The 12588-nt window shown below is 40.5% G+C and overlaps 1 protein-coding gene across 2 annotated transcripts in view; it reads right to left on the reverse strand.

Moving 5' to 3' along the window:
- Positions 1-12588, reverse strand: part of cttnbp2nlb (CTTNBP2 N-terminal like b) — a 50869-nt gene that overhangs the window by 20915 nt on the left and 17366 nt on the right. The window lies entirely within an intron of this gene.

Consider the following 12588-nt stretch of genomic DNA (forward strand, 5'->3'; position numbering starts at 1 on the left):
ATTTCCCAAGGACAAGGGTCTATTTGGTCATGGCCTGATATGGAAACTTTTTTTTTATTTTTTCTTTTCGCCTTCTTATGTTTCTTATTGTGATGTTTCAACCCCAGTGGAAGGAATAGTCTTGCATGAAAACCTAATCACTGTGAACATCAACAAGGGCGATCTTTCTTTAGGGTTGTAATACACAATTTTAGCATACAGTTAGTCTCAATATCAAACCAGAAGGCACTTCTGTGTCTTGTTCAATGAGACAGGCAGCAGAAGAGCTTCTCCTGCTCCCAACAGATAATGTTGCAAAGTAGTTTCTTGAGGTGAAATTGGATAAAAATACAAGCATTGTTTTTCTGAAAATGATAAAAAACAAGAACAAAATTCTACTCAAGAGTAGATCAGGGATAGCCAACCTCTCCGATTCAGTAAGTATTATAAGAACTTCTGTAGGTCCAGCAAAAGGTTCGAATTTGAAAAACAGAAAACATTATGTCCCAGTGAAGTCTCAACACAAGCTCAATCAATACTACAGAAATCTGAGTATGGCAGAGCTGTGCAGCTGAGATAAGAGCTAATCAAGATTGTTGCTAATCTTGGGCTGGGCCTTTCTACCCCTTTACAGGGCTATTCAGTGCTTCGCTTATCTCTAGGAGTTTCATCCAAGTCATTTCCTCTGCCTCTGACAATACCACAGGCTCAAAGGTGGACCCTATCTACCCTCCCCCACTGTTACTGTGAGTACTGAGCCAAAATAGGAGTGTAGAATGATCCCTGGCTAGTCTTTGTCAAAAACACTCCGCCAGCTGAATTAAAATTCCGGGAAAAAAAAAACAAAAATGTCTTCCTTGTTGGTGTGAATTTGTGAGAAAAGACTGAATTGTTTCATTCCTAGAGACAAAATAACAGAATTACAAGAACAAAATCTTTCTGCCTCACAATACTCGATGAATATGTGATACACATCCTGCTTCCTGATGTACTCCACACTGCAGTTTACTTGTCCATATCTTTACTGTTTGTACTTGAACATAGTGACTCCTGTGCTGCATTAACGCACCACAACAGAAAGCCACGCTGTGACTTCTAAAACCTTTATGTGCACAGCAACATTTATATTCTAACAACTTTAAAATCTTTTACGCAGCCTTGGATACAGACACTAACCTAGGACCCAGCATGAACAACAATAACTGGGAACAACCCAAAAGTTTTGGCGCATGAATTATTCCAAAGAACTGTTCAAATAAACTATCATAAGAACATTAGAAAGGTTACATAGGAATAGGGGTAATTTAATCCATTTTGCTAATTTGGTTGTTAGTGGCTTGGTTTAATGTTCAAGTATCCCTTTTTTAAAGGATCCCACACCTACTGTACCTGCACGCGTGTCCTAGCAAAAGGTTCAAGACTCCCACAATCCTCTATGTAAAGAAATATCTTCTGGTATGACTGCCCCCATGACAGATATAAAGACGTGTTAATTATGTAGGCCATATATGACACGATCTGGCAGCAGAAACATTATATTAAATGTTTAAACATTATTATTTAATTAAAATTTAAAAAATAAAATGTTATACTGCTCTGCAGAATAAAAAAAAATAATGTCATGCATTTACACAATAATAAAAAGCAACACAGCAAATTTAATTATAATTGGTGTTTCATGTTCTCTGTTTAATGTTTAATGCAATTAGTCTTCACTCAATTCTAATTTAACAAAATTGAGTTATTCCCTATTGGTATGAAATGTTTTTTTTTTTCATTATTGTCCATTAGTATCCAGAAGTATTTAAAACATCATAGATGTGATAATGGTGCAATGTACAGTACACATATCTGTTAACACAACACTGTTTGCAAAAATATGCAGCCTTATATGAATAAATCATTTAGTAATCAAAGACAACTAAATTAACTATTATTTATCAACTGATCACGGCATGATGACATCATTTCAGTTATGTCAGGCCAGATATGTCTGTGTAGACAACATCTTTAAGAAAAATTAAAAAGATATCTTGTGCCTTGTACAAAAACTATCAAGAGACTTAAGAAATGTACAGAAATCACATTCCTTACCTCTTGAAAGCACACATTGCCGGATCAAAATGCTGAACAAAGCCAAAAGATACAGTATTTTACTTTCAAAACTTTGACATGAAGTTTTGCAGGACTTTGAGATTTGGCTAGGAGATTACATGAGGCCTGATACCTCCCCCATCTCTTCCCCTCTTGCCTAACGAAAACATCCAATCTGAAGATGGTGCATCCTCCGAGATAAATTGAACTTGACCTGAAGTTATTAAGTGTGATGGGAGTTATTTGGTTCATGTTTTGCTCAGACAATACAAAAAACACTTCAAAAGAAGGAGCAGGAATGAAGGGGGGTTTGTCTGTATTGTACCAGACAGACAGCCCTATCTGAACCTTACTGGGCTTTTTACCCCCACACACACCTGTACGGCAGTCCTTTCAGGCTGATTAATGAGGTTTCTGGGGAAGCATTACTGAACTCCCAGCCTACTGGGTGTCACCTGGCCTGCACGCAGATGGAGGCTGGGGGAGTGCGCAGAGTTTGTGGGCCTGTGCAGGCATGACTCACTCACTCCCACCAAGTCCACATTCCACTACCCTAACTGAAAAGGGCCACAAATCGCCTTTTCTTTTCTTAAAAATAGCTCTCAAAGCCCCATGCAACTCAGGGAAAGGAAAGAAAAAATGCACTTCTGTCAAGTTTCAGAAATGGCTTGGCCAGGCTGTTCAAAGTGTTGGATCTTTTAAGAGGCATCTCCCTTAAGGTTCTGAGGTGTGTTAGCTACTAGCAACCAAGCAACCATGGTGTGCCAAAAGCTCTCCTTTAATTTCCAACCCTTCCTATGTTTTTATGCTCCCATGTTAGACAAAAACAGAAATTAAGAGCTGAAGGATTTCATTTAGGGCATGAACAACCCTCTAGGACAGCTGTGTTTTATCATAAAAAGGTGTTTTCCTACAGTTTTAGAGACGCAAGTCCCTGTGCTGATTGTCATTAAAGAGCTGGCATTTGGAATGTAGTATGAACACAGAATTTTATTTTGCTTTTGCGATACTTTCTTCCATAAGTATATGCAATTACAATAAACGCTTCTCAATGATACAGCATCTGAGGTGCAGATTTACATGAAGCTCTTCGTGAGAAATTAAATAATCAATTACAAATTGATACCACGTTCATATGCTATTAGGGTGACATAGTACTAGCCAATCTCGTAGTCAATGATAGACGTAATTAAAGATGTGGTCCAAACAAGTACAAAAGTTGAATGACACTCTTTGTTTCAGCACCTCTTACATATAGCAAAGGTTCTCTCCTCTTGGGTTTTGTGCAAACTGACGGCATTTTTATTCTGAAACATTGTTCAAGATATGAAAGTCAGATGACTGTCGGTCAAGGCACTCCTAGGAATTGGTAAAGACTAACGATCTAGAACGCAGAGTACAATTTGGGTCACCGCATTATAGAAAAAGATATTGCTACTACAGAATCAGCCCAGAGAACAGCAGCTAGACACATTTTCTGCCTTTAAGGAATATGTTACAATATGCTAAGAGAACTGAATTGGCTCACCATGGCAGTACTATATTGGAACACATACGGTATTGTTACAAACAAAAGGAGACCATTTGAAGCAACACTGTATATTACTATTAGATTATTCATCTAATATTTTCATGGAATCGACTTAAGCAGAAGCTTGACTGAGAAGCTTGTTCAAGACACCTATCAACTTTAGTGTGAAAAACGCCTCTTGTTCTCATTCTTACAAACTCTAGAGCATTTGGATTCCAATTTCATTATTGAATATAAAGACATTTATTGAGGGGGCCACTTTGTCCATGCCATCCATGCTAGATTTTTTAGTATTTGTGTGAAGTCCCATCAAACATGCTCTGTTCAAAGATTGAAGAGATTCGGTTTCTTTAACCTGTTGCTTTTTAGAATCAGGATATTTCTAGCTACTATATTTCTACTTTCGTCAACAATGTACAGTTAATCCACACCTTATAGGTTCACTTCAATAACAGGGCACTTGAATAAAATTTAGTATGGAAAAGCATGTTGCAATAAATAAGCATGGCAAAGGAAACTACACAAGTAACTGCTGGTAAAACTACTAAATAAAGAGAAAACAACAGTTTTCGTTGGAAAATGCGTGTGAGGAAATCAGTGACTTGTTAACAAAGCAAACAGCCTGCAGAGCAATGTTATTTGCTTCAGTTACCTAAGAGCTCATATGAGAAACATTTCCACTTTCTTCTAAGAAATAAAAGTCAAACTTAGCAATGCAGAAACTATACACTGTCAAAACCCATTACAGAATCACCACAGCTGTTTTTCAGTAAAGAAAAAAAAACTGTGCGGAGAAAAGTGGCCCTAATCTTTTTAAGCTACAAGGAATCATATGAAAAGAAAAATATTTCTCTTTTCCTCATAAGGCATATTTCAAACACCTTCTTTTCCCCCAAAGTAAAGAAAACCCAAGTTATACTGTCACTGCCAATAGGTTTCGTGAACACATTACATGATTACATGAAGGAAACTGCTAATTCCTCAGATGGTGTTTGGTCAGTATAACGGGATTACAGGTACCTCCATACAGTAACATTTCTGGACTGAATTCAGGATACTATGAGCTGTGGTCTGTGCAAGTCATTTAAGACACTTTCTTTTCGAATCAAAGAAAACAAACCCACAGCTTATAACCTGCTTGTAATAACTAATAGCTGTAATATTTAAGTTTAAGCTCACTTTTTTTTTTAGAAAATACTATCATAGACCATGGCTTCAACTGCAACTGGTGCAATTACCTGGTTTGACATTTCAGTTCAAGACTGGAGCATAGTGAGAATGTGCAATTCATGAAGAATGACATACAGCCAACCACAGGCTGTGCAGGGAACATTCTCTCACCTAAGCACTTCACTTTGACAAATTTTGACACCCAAGTGCTTAGGATTGACAAATAATGATACAGAACCTTCAAGGAATGGGGCTACCAGTATTCCAGAACAAATTCTGGTTTTCTTTAGAAACAGAGTTTGGAACAATTTCAAACTTGATGGTTTTCCAGGCCTTGTAACTATTGGCTGTTATAATATATAGAGAGCTCTGGAGCTGGAATGTTGAAAGAGGATGAATAACAAAAATAAGAAAACAATTGTCCTAACATTGGAAAGTTCTTTTAATGAAGTGTAGCTCCACCTGGGATGACCAAACTGGCCATTCTGTGGCAGCAGCCCCACTACACAGCAGGTCAAATTGATAAGCAACTGCTTCATCAGCTGAAATAAAGTGGAAATGGAATGCACAGAACTTTTTTTTTTTGTTAAGCCTTTCCATCAAAATCATGACCCTTCCTGCTGTGCTCTGGAGATTCAATGCCTCCAGTGATAAAAAATAAATCACAAAAGGCCTTTATTTGGTCAACACTTTCATGTTTTGTATACAAAAGAAGATAATGGTGGTGAGACCACTGTGAATTAAAAAAAAAAGATAAGATGCCGGATTGTTATAGTCAGTTTGTAGCCTAACAGCATTGTAAATCCATTCTTGCATCATGTCAGATGACAGGTAGGCAGTTTCAATTACTGCATCTTCAAAGGTTTTGAAAGCAGCACCAATATTCACAGTGGCTAACAATACATTTGCAACAAAATGTGGCAAAGCAGAGTGAAGTTTAGGCAGCCATTGCAAAATAAATGCATGGTACAAGTGCGCTTTTGTGCCTAAACATACTGGAAGTAAAGGGTTTTGGCAGCTGGAGTTAAATTCCATTTGCAAACCAGGAGAACAAAGGTTTGCAATTGATGGGTCATCATCTGTCCGGACACAACAAGAAGCTGCAGGGCAGAGAAAAACCTTGAAGAAGGGAATGAATGCCTGCAGTACATCACTAAGCACAAAAAGGAGTAGGCACAAACAAATCAGTATCTGGTTGCTTGTCCGTGTGCCCATGTAAGGATCTTACCCAGATGCCTGTCCTTGTCTGCGTCAGTCCCTGCTGATATTTAGGCCAAAAGATGAATTAAATATTTGAAAAAAGTAGACAATTTTGATACGAATAGTTGAGGGCTTAGTTGTTATTATTTAAAAGCAGATCACTTTAGCAAAACCCAGATAGCCCAAGTGTTTTTTCAGCCAACAGACTTTTTTTTTTTGTTTAACCTGGAAGCAGGTGCGTGTATTTGTGTTAAATGAAGCTAGTGACCCGTGGTGATACAGATTAGCCGACGTTTCAGATTCTTTTTTGTTTTGTGCCAGGGAAATGGGCCCTGGCTGCCGGCTGCACAACTTCCAAAACAATTAGACAGCAGGAGTTTCTCAAATCGGAGAGACAGGAAAAAGCTGCCTTTGGGTTTTTTTTAACAAACGTGCTGTGTACATACACCCCCTCCCCCTACCTTTCTCTCCGCCAGACGGACTGAGCCAACCCCTTCTCAGGGGAGAGAGAACAGGCATTTCCCACAGAACTGATGGGCCTCCTGAACTTAAACCAAACAGAACTGTGCAAAGAGGATTTTAATATCCAGTTTTAAGCGTAACTATGAGAAGCAACAGAAGAAAATTGTTTTGACAAAACTGGACCATGCAGCCATGTTGTGGATCGCTGGGTTCAATAAACTACTCTTCTCCTTGCAGTGCAATTTTAACTAAAAGTGGCAGGTTAAAGATTTAAACCAAGTACTTTTGGTCCAAAGTGGGCCTGCTGGATTCTCTTGGTTCCCTCCTCATTTCAGTTCAGAGGTATTTATTCAGGTCTAAATGTACTATTTTAAAAGTGAAGAACACATTCTGAGGAACGCCTAACAGACAGCTTACTAGCCTTACTTGGATGCTGCAAGGGTGAGGGGAATGTGTAGCTGTCCCATTTGGCCAATTTTTAATGGTTGGATGGATCAGTCCAGCCAAACTGGTTATACTTTTGTTTTTCCGACTTCTGTTAAGTGAGGCGTTGAAATCCCTTACGCCTCTCATCCTCGTGGGCTCTGGGTAATTATGACAACTGCTGCCTACGCTGGTAAGAAGCCATCATCACTCCTTCAATGCTTCGCTTAATGGGAAGTGTACAGATTCCCCTGCAGTGAGCAGGCATGGCACCACTGTCGCCAAACAGCCCCTTTCCAAAAGGAGATGGAATACAGGCAGGAGCCCACGCCAGAAAACAGCTCTTACACACCAAGTATGAGCATTAGAATCAGGCCACCTGACAGAGATTTGACTCCACTAGACTGCAGAACTCTCATCAGAAAGGGGCTAATCTCAACAAGATCAACCATGAGTGTTAATCACAGCTGTAGTTCTTACTCTCCACCAGGTTTATGGATGTATTGTTGGCTATGAGTCAGTCCCTTGCTGGTTTGCTGGAATGGATATACCTGCAACAACCAGATTCACACTCACACCTGAGTATCCTGACCTGAAATGACACAATCAAGAATAAAGAGATAAATAAGTTTGTTGGAGGAATCCAATGTTTCCATTTCCTGTCTGTTATCACAGCTGGTGTTTTGTGGGAGCAGATTAAAATGGCCCCTGAAACTGAATTAACACTCCAAACTGAATACCGGCTACAAAAATTTACAAAAAAATTTCGGCAGAAAGAACTGAGAAAAAGGTTATTTCCCCGACGAAACAGAGAAGAGTACCTCACCTAAACACAATTTTCAAGTTTTGCTAGTTTCTTCTAATCGCCTACAAATTTGTTTTTAATTAAAACTGTAATTTCCACCTGATGGCATAACTGAAATAAAGTGACAGCTCACACATGGGAAATTAAACACATACTCTCTGCCCATCAATTATTTTTAAACTCCTGTTGCTGAACCCAAAACAGACAATTAAAGATAAAAGTAAAAATACATTTAAAAAAACAGCAAAATATTTGTTTTTCAAGCAATTGTAAATGAGAAAATGCAAATCATTAAAATGTTTAGCTGCCTCTCAGATCACAGACTTAATTGTTCCTGGTTTCCAAGACAAGCCTGCCAGACCTCAGTGTTTTGTCAGTGTCTTTGTCATTATACTGCATAGCTTCTCCTTCAACATTGTGAAACAAGACAAATTATTAACTATTGTACTAGTAGGACTATAAACATGAGTGGCATGGTGGCACAATGATTAGAACTGATGCCTCACAGGGCTGGGGTCCTGGGTTCCATTCTTTGGGTGCTATCTGTGTGGAGTTTACAGTATGCTCTCCCCGTGTCATTTGGCTTCTGACAAAATTGGTCCTGGTGTGAATGTGTGCCTTGAGATGGACAAGGCAGGGTGTATCCTGCCTTGCGCTCACTGGTTTAGAAAACATTAGGAGTATACGATAAACTGTAGCTTTGCCATTTAAATTATTAAAGGAAATTTGCAGTTCTACCCACTCCTTATGAAAAAGTATTTTATTTCTAGTAAGGGCCATGGCAATCCGGAGTATGGTTCAACAGTACAAAAGGAAGGACCACACCATGGATGGGATACCAGTCCATCACACGCACACGTATACAGGGGCAATTGAGATAGACTGATTAAACTAGCCAGCATGTCACTGGAGGATTAGAGGGAAGATAAGAAACGCATACAAACATGGGGAGCACATGCAAACTCCCCAGACAGGCACCCCAGGTCAGAAACAAACCCAGGACCCAAGAGGCACCATTGAGATACTACACCTACAATACATTTTTCTATAGAAATATTGAAAACAACATGAGATTCAAAAATTCAGAGAAGGAATTCAAAATGAACTGAGTAACTTTAGCTCCTGGGGGGAGCTAGTCAAACAGAGGCCTGCCATTTGCTCACAGTTTAATAAGCATATGGACAACACTGAGCACAAAATGGAGCAGACAGAAACACAGCAAGGCCCTTTACTGCATGGAGGACCTGACACGGGAGGCTAGGGTTTGTCTATTATCAATGAGCTCAGAAGTTTTTGTGAGAATAATCTCATGGTAAAATAAAAATTAAATTAAAAAATCTCCTATGTTGAAATTAATTGTTTACAAGTGGTAGGTATTCCAGTTCCCAAGTACACAGAATGAAGAAATTAATGACAGTTTTAAGTATGTTTCAATTAAATTTAATGAATGGGGCAGAAAAATGAACTGGTTAGAAGAATTACAAAGTCACAGGTGTTTCTACTACTTTATTACAAAGAGTTAACATATATGTAAAAGCATTAAGGAACAACAGTTTTTGCTCTTTAAACTGTGTCAATTACAGAAGGATATTGGTCTTGGTCTTTTATTATTATCACTGATTCAGAAACCAGGGCCGCCTCTGTCTGCAGCAGGGCTAGACCAGACCTGCTCTGCTGGATCTGCCTTGACAGCACTCCTCCCAAAAATTGTCTTCCACAGCCTATGGGCCTGTCGACTCTCTTTTGTCAGCTCAGACCACCCTCAAAATTAACCTTTTACTCTTTCCCTGCTGAAAGGTTCCATTATATCCCTGAATAAAATCACTTCACAAACAGGAAGATGCGGGCAGGAAGGTCTTTATAAAGGTTAACATTATTTTTAACCATTTCAGCTTGCCGTACATCTTGGAAAATACAGGGAAGACGGATTTTGCAGGAAAGCCAACATCCTTCAAGTGCATTTTTTTTTCACATGTACAAGTACAGTGAGCTGAGCCGTGCCACGCAGGACCCGGCCTGGGATGTGGGAGTGGTAAACAAACAAAGCCATCTTTCTCAATCACTGCTATCAGCAATTCATTCCTTTAGTGATTTCCTGAATTCACCTTGCCCCGTTTGCTCATTGCACTCTCTGTGATAGAGCACTTTTCCGTTGGTAGATTCTGAAGTTGTAGTAGCAAAAGCTCAAATGACGTGTTAACAGTATAGGCAGCTGCAAAGATACAACGCAACAGGGCAAAGGGAGTAAATTCTCTCTCTTCTTCATGTAGCTAGGCTATGAATGAGAAGCAGCAAGATATTCTATCTTAAGAGTCTTAAGGAGAGAGAGAGAGGAGAGTAAGAGGGGGAGAAATAATGAAAGAGAAGGGTGGAGAAAAACAGGGGAGTCAGAGAGGAAGCGGGAGAGTTGTTTTTGAGGGGAAGTGGCCGAGCTCGGGAACAAAAGAACATCCCCCCGAGGGCTTTGAGAATTCGCCACAGGCTGGCAGCCTCCCTTCCCTCCGAGGAGGTCACAAAGAAATCATTCCGAAGAACTGCAAGACTTAAACAGACAGAGCTCCTCCAAGGAAAGTGAAACACTCCACAACACCAGTGGGATCCACTGCTTGCCGTCTGCAGCTGTGCAGTGGGAAAAGTACTGGTACCATGTAGTTCTCAGTCAGGCATATACAATGCTGTTGCAGCACAGACAAGGTCTGTCTATCCATCAGTTTTCTATACCGCTTTATCCAGTACAGGGCCATGGAGGACACCAGAGGCTAATGGAGGACATGGAGGACACCAGAGTGAGCAACGGGCACAAGGTAGGATACTCTCTGGACAGAACACCAGTCCATCGCAAGGCACACACAGTCACAAACATACAGTACACGCACAGCAGGGCCAATTTATCTACCAATATGTCTTTGGAATGGTGGAGGAAACCGGAGCACCTGGATGAAACCCATGCAAATACAGGGAGAACATACAAACTCCATGCAGATAGGACTCTAGGTCTGGGATTATTCCCAGGATCCCAGCACTGTGAGGAAGTAGTGCTGTCCACTGTAGAAAAAGCAGTATTTAACAGCTACTAGGTAGTGTGGTTAATGAAAGTACCATGTCATTGTGGGATAGGCTGATATGGAAACACAGCAGACTGCCAGTCCATTTAAACTAACCACTCCCTCCCTATAGAGAATTAAGTTTTGAAAGTGGACATTTCAGAGTTGTCGTTTTGACGTGGAGCACAAAAGGCACACGCAGACAGGCAGCCTCAGATAAGGGAGGCAAAGTAAGCCATTTTCCCTTCTAGGGAAAATGAAAACTTCACTTGCTCTAATAAAAGCATCTACTCGCACAACTCAACTCTTGTTAGCCTACATTTGCTCTAGAATAGCCACAGTTAGTGACAAATAGCTTAGGAGCAGTCAAAAGAACCATGACTGATTTAATTAGCTATTTGCAGTTTTGCTGTACAGGCTGCGTGCAGTTAGACATACATGGCTTAATCTTGAGATGGATTTATTTGATTTTGGCAGTTCATTATTTCAGTTTGTTATTTTGCCCCAGGCCTTTAAGGAGAATCTTGTGGTCAGACCCGGAGATTTATTGTTTTTCTTTCCTCACTAATGGTTTCCTGGAGTAAACATTTTTTTCCTGCAAATAATTTTAAAATCCCACAAAGTACAGATAAAGAGGGAGCTTCCTGCCCAGATAAGGAGAGAGAGTCCAGTATAGGCTGGTCGTTTCCACCAAGCATGAGCTCTGTCTCGTTACACTGTGAAGCAAAAGCAGGTCAGTGCCGCAGGGACAACCCGATCACTTTGAGAGAAATGGGCCACCGGTTCCTGGTTACTGTAGGTTCCCATGGATACAATGAATCGTATGCAGTTAGGGTTCCCCATGAACCTGTCAGTTCTCTCTGATTGGTCACAGAAAAGCACTCTTCCCCTAACTCGAATGTTCAAGGTTCTAACAAATAGGACGCTTCCTCAAACTTTGTCACCTCTGAACATGGAATTCTGCCCCTCTGGAGGACAAGTGACAGGAGGTCTCTTCAGAGACTTCCCCCTTTCTTGTTCCATTTATATTTCAGCTACCATTCCTGACTATTATGTCGATAGCCACCATGCTTTGGCACTTCAAAAGAATGGAAGCCAACAGATACTGACAAGATTGGGTGGCTAACATGGTGCCACAGTGATAGCATTGCAGCACAAGGGCCCTGGCTTTAATTCTGGACCTGGGGTGCTCTCTTTGTGGAGTTTGTATGTTCTCCCCATGTCCACGTGGGTTTACTCTCACAGTTATAAGAGTGGAGGTTAATTGGCTTCGGGGAAAACTGTCCGAGGTGCAAGTGAACTGCGTGTGCCCAGTGATGGACTGGCGTCCCAACCAGGATGTATCCAATCTTGTGTCCATTGCCTGCTTCCCTTGATCCCGAAAGGGATAAAGTGGCAAGAAGTGGATTGATATAATTAACTGGGTTCCACCACAGCTTGACCATCCATCTGACTCACTGACCCAATAGAAACTAGTTTTGAGACAGTCATTCATCAACGTTCATTCAAAACAGCACCCCAGATATATAAGACTACAAAGAGTGTAATCAAAGCCGACTACAAAGAAACGATGAAGGCTTTGCAGTAAGAAACTGAATTTATCTTGTAGGTTTTTTAATTGGAAATAAGCTTTTGTTCCTAATTTGAAGGTATAAAAATTCAGGCAGACTCCATAGATTGGGAGGAGAACCAATGGACACCTGCTTTGTTTTCTTCCCTAAGCGTGTGAAGAATTTACTTTAGAGAAACTGGGGGCCTGGGACATCATGACAGAACCAGTTATTTGTAAACTCCTGTGTTGTGTTCGGACAGAGGTCAGAAGTGTCGCAGGCATTCCTTCCTCTAGCCACCCCCACGCTTGTCAGCAGCTTTCCTGTCCT

The sequence above is a fragment of the Lepisosteus oculatus genome, chromosome 5, assembly GCF_040954835.1.
Source record: "Lepisosteus oculatus isolate fLepOcu1 chromosome 5, fLepOcu1.hap2, whole genome shotgun sequence".
Lineage (NCBI taxonomy): Eukaryota > Metazoa > Chordata > Actinopteri > Semionotiformes > Lepisosteidae > Lepisosteus > Lepisosteus oculatus.